Source organism: Glycine max, chromosome 9, assembly GCF_000004515.6.
Source record: "Glycine max cultivar Williams 82 chromosome 9, Glycine_max_v4.0, whole genome shotgun sequence".
Taxonomy (NCBI): Eukaryota; Viridiplantae; Streptophyta; class Magnoliopsida; order Fabales; family Fabaceae; genus Glycine; species Glycine max.
The window spans coordinates 5,036,519-5,042,198 of NC_038245.2; positions in this window are offsets into that span (position 1 = coordinate 5,036,519).

Consider the following 5,680-nt stretch of genomic DNA (forward strand, 5'->3'; position numbering starts at 1 on the left):
AGGTAAAATAAAATAAAATGACATCATTAAATTAAAATAAAAACTCATCTCCAATGTCACATCCTATCAGAGCATTGTGTCACAGGGTCCTCTAGTACGAAATTCTTTAAAATCATCTACCTGGTCATCTGCTCCTATGAACACAAGGTTTGGGATCATCACAAGATCCAAACACAAATAACACACAGGGAGAGAGTTATCACATTTCTAAAAAAATTTAAATAAACAAAGATATAATCAAAATAAATTATGGAAGTATTATAACATAGCTCAACTTAATACAATCCACGCCACTTCACCATTTTATCATTTAAAATTCATTTTTCAATTATCAATCACATTACACACGAATCACACACTCAAGTCAAGACATAATAACACTCATCAATTTCATAATAAACAATTAGCAAGCATTATACAACAATTATACTAAGACTCAAGCTTATATGCGATGTGGTACCATGTTAGTGAAAAACCATCTTAGGGCGCTAAGGAGTACATAACAAGACACACTACACAATGAGTATGTCAGGTCATTCTCACCGAGTAAAATCATAAGGTGACCAGTTAGGATCACTATGTTTTGCGAGAATGCTCCAATCATATGGGATCAACATAAGCTTAAAGGCGCACTCAAACCGAGTATCTTTACCCCCAAGGCTTAGACTTCAAAGAATCCGTTAGGGCCTCACCTTCCTGATTCAGGTCTAACCCCTAAAACAATTTTTGCATGTAGACACTGCTCATAAATTAACACATTGCGTTACAATTTAACACTTTAGGTTCCTAACTAGGAATCCTACACTTTCTCTTTAACACTGCACATAATCATTTTTTTTTCAAGGTAAACACCAGTCGGGTTATTGTATAACTCACAACTCATAACTCACAACACAAGTATTACCACACACTTATTCACAACCAAATTTCATAATAAACAATTTTAACATATCACAGCGTCACAATCCACCATCACATGTTTATGTATATCTCACAAATCAACGCATGTTCAACTTTGCACTTATACTCAATCCCAATAACAATGTTATGATCTCAAAGCAGCATGTTATCTCATAATTCGTCACATATTCAATTTATCACTTAAGCACAATTTTAATCACAATTTCATAATCTCAACACAACAATTTATCATGTCAATCTAGCAAATCTTGTCAAAAGTACAAATAATTTATACAAAAATGCTTCTCACAACATAGGGAGTAAAACCCCTCAAACAATTTGACACAATCATATCAAAATCAATGAATAAAAATTCTAGGTTAAAAACACGAAAATACCAAGAGCACTCAATTTTATCAACCAATTCGCATGAGGACATCAATTGGTCTGTCAAACACAACAATATCGTATTTATAATCATAAAGGAAAAATTATAATTCAATAAACATCCCAAAATAAATCCCAATTTGATCTCCTTAGGATTCCTACACATGTTCATTCTAACCCTAGTTGTAATAAACGCATCCCTTACCTTTAGCAGTTCCCTAAGATTTCTCAAGCTTTTCATCTGTTTGCTCTGTTAGGGTTTCCAAGCGTTAGGTGAAGAGGAAGAGATTGTAGCCTCCATTTTACTGTCAAGGTGCGAGACTAATTTCTCTCTGCAAAAATATTATTGCAAAAATCCCAACGGTGTGACTGTCCAAAAATGGGTTCGGAAGGTAGTATCCAAATTTCACGATGATTCAATGGTTTACAAGTCCAGAATCATAGGTTTACTGTGATAGGTTTTGGGTGTCTGCGGGGAAAGAGAAAACTCAGTGTGAGGGACATTTCTTGCACCATAGATATCATCTCAAAACTCCCAATGATGGGCGTGTGAGAAAATAAGTTCTGAACCACACTTTCAAATTTTACGACGATCCAATAGTGAATGAGTTCAGAATCATTGTTTTACTGAAACAGATTTGAGTGTATGCGGAAAGAAGAGAGAGTTTTGGAAAATAATGAAGGAAAAATGGATTTGAGAGGAAGAGATGGTGAAGAGACGTGTTGTAAATGTAAAGAGTGACTTATTATGTCTCTATTTATAACTAGGTACTTTGTGCCTTTTATTTACTCTGTTATTTATTTATTTATTTATTTATTTTATAAAAATGAACTCTATTTTATTTCCTATCAAATAAATATATAAAATATATTTTTATTTTTTTTCAAACTATCATTTTAATTAATAAAATTATTTTTCTTTATTTATTTAAAAATCTTATCATTTTTTTAAAATTATATATATTTTTAAATATAAATCCTTTTCAATTTATTTTAAAAAAATGAAGTGTCACATCAGCCGAATCCCACAATCGAAGACTATGGCTTACAGGTATGCTAGACTCTCAGCGAACAATCTCCCAAGCCATTTCTTGCAAACTATCATGCTTACATGCAAAATTATCGATAGAGAAAGTTATAAGAGTTTTATCTTTCAATCTTTCTAACCCATAAAGCACTGAATCATCACCTTCATTATCTTTCAATAAAGATTTTAGCTCACTTACATTCACCATTATATTCGATCTAAGAAAGAAACGTGCCAGATCTAGAAAAATCTCTTGCTCTTTGTGATCTAGACCATTGTAACTCAGTTTCATCACTTAAATTTACCTTTGTAGGAGGAATTCTTATAAGTTTGTCTAGCGTACGTTGAAATGGTATTGAGGAAGTCAAGGTAGGAAAACAATTTTCCAGAAGTGGCAGATGTCCTCGACCCTGAAGCTAACAAAATAATCATACTTTATTTGAGGAGCTACGTTTTCTGACATGGATTTTTCCTCTACACCCTTCTGTTTTTGAAATAACTGACAGACAAAGAAAAAAGAAGAGCCAAAGAAATACAAAACATTTAATTTCCAGAACAACTCAAACAAAGTATGGTGTTGCAGTGGAACATGTACACAGTGGATCTTTCTTAATTTGTCTCTATACCGGAATATGTATGAGCCTCAAGGTAGATATAACTGGATAGAGAAATAGAGTTAGAAATTATGTGGAAAACCAGTGTTTATAAAACTGAAAATTGATATCTAATACTAGTTGAAATAAGGAAGGAGAAGCTAGGGTGTCATATTATGGAAAATACATGAATATATACTAGCTTTTTCATGATAAGAAAGCTTTCAAATTAAGCCTCGGTTATTCTTCTCTTCCCTTTAATCAACCAAAATTGAATAATTGATGGAGATCACAGTAACAAAGTCATTTGCCTCGAATACTATATACATGTCTGCCTTGCAGTTTAAGAAGCAATTTCACTAATAAATTTTCAACTAATGATGGAAAAAGGAATTGCTTTTAACCTTTACAGCCTAAAAGTCCACCTATATATTTTTTATTCACGGAAACCAACTTCCACCGAGGATGGAAAATGTAAAAAATATGGGTGCAAAGCAAACAACAATAGTGCTGATACACGGTTTGAGTGGTCCTATAAGAAATTCGATAAGTGAAAGGACCCTACTAAATATTGCTAAAACAGTATACAAAGGCTTACACACACATATATATATATATATATATATATATATATATATCCAACAGATTTATTTATCTATCTTCCAACAAATAAAATACATGGGCATAAAATTATCATTCTATTCCTAGTCATGATTTTCTTATGAAATCCTTCTTTTTTGTTCTATTAGAAGTTACCCTCTTCCGAGCGTCTAACCCCTAAAACCAATATATGCATACCTTCTTTACATCTTCTTTAGAAGTTACCCTCTCCCGAGTCTAACCCCTAACAAAATATAAAGATGAATAATACAAGATAAAAACAAAAAAGATAATAGAATAGAAAACACCTTTGCATTGATAAATAGTAAGTACATCATACATCGCTTGGCTTTTAGGCCTGTCAGGCCCTAACTAGGGGTTTAGCCACTCATGGCCATTGAAGACTTTACAATGGATGGGGTATAAAAACTGATGGGATAATAAAGATGAAAGAGAAAGGGAGTAAATGAAACCCTTAGGATAGGAGGTTCTGTGGTGTGTGTTTTTTCTGCTTGACTTTGACTCTCTTCTTATAGTTGTTGCAGTGGACTTGGGCTTGATGCTAAAAATCTTCCTTTTGATATTTTTGATATCTTTTGAATTTGTTTTGCTTGTAATCATATCTTGTTGAGATTTCTTGATATTTTGGATATTTTCTGAATCTTTTTCTCTTTTAATCTCTCTTTTTCATATCTGCAAGACATAAATAAGAAAAATATCAAATCTTAATATTTAAGCCAAAGATAACTGCTAAATAAATATTTTTAAAGATATTTTCAATATATTTTTATCATCAAAATAACTCATATTTAGCAGTTATCAAAATCCCCCAAATTAAAACTTTGTTTATCCTCAAGCAAAAACAAAAATGAGAGCAGGCTCTGAATGCTCCAACACTTTCAATAGCTGTAATTTTTTTCAAATTCTTTCAACTGGTCCTTTCTACATTTGCCATAATCTCACAATGGAAGCACAAACAACATAGAGATGAGATGAAAATAATTAGTATCGAAAATTAATCAAGTTGGCTTGCCTCACTTTCCTCACAAGGTTAGTGTTTCTCTCTGTGCACAAGTGTCTGAGGTGAATGTTTGAAATTTTACGACCTGCAATTAAGATTCCCAAATTTGCACTTCATCTCAGTTAAAGTTATTCTTACTTACACTTGGTGGATCACTAAGGACTTTTATTGGCTCATAACAGGGCCTGACTAAACAAGAAATTATGGTTTTTCTGGGATTTCAAAAACTTAGGATTATAAGAGAGCATGCATCCTTAGAAAAATTTTCACTTATTTCCTGCCTAGGCTTATTTATTTTTTAGCCTTTATTCCTCTAACAACACTTTTCTTCTTGATACTTATGACACCTCTCTTTTTCTGCCCTAATTTCAAAGTTTTTTTTTTTTTTTACCTTAGCACTTATGGCACCTCTTCTTTTATGCCCTTATTTGCAATCTTTTTTTTTTTGGATAAGAATATTTTGGGCTTACAAGCTTTTGAGGGTGTCTTATTGTGTGTTGTTTTTTTTTTGGTAAGAATACTTTGGACTTACAAGCTTCTGAGGGTGACCTATTGTGTGCTGTTTTTTTTTTAGGCAAATTCCCTTAACAATCCCCCAAATTAAGGACTTATCATAGCTTGAAACCTTTATGCTCTCTTAGAACCCTAAAACAAGGTCAAGGATATCAAAATTAAGCTCAGGGGTTTATTCAAACAAATCATTATTACTTTTGGCTCAACAGGGGTGCAAGGGATAAATTCATCACAGGTTGACTTTTTGGCTGAGTGGCTAAAATAAAAAGAAACATGGCCTTGATCATATCCACCTTATGTAAATAATCTAACAGTCTAAGAATGATGCAAAATTAGGAATTTAAAAACAAACGTTCTCTCATAATTAAGTTCACATAGCTCACCGGGACAAGATAAAGTTATCGGCTTACCGAACCATGATCTCTTTCCATCAAGCTAACCTTTTCTCTCTTTGTGATTCATGTTCCATTGTTTGAATGAGTCTTGCTTCTAGGAAACCAGTATTTTCACAATTGTCATGCAGCATTTCAAGTGTTGAATCCTTCAGAAAAAGCCTAGATAGTGACTTCACAAATATCATGCAATTTTTATTCAATGACTAAATTTAAACGACTGGAATTAAATTGCTGAAATTAAAAT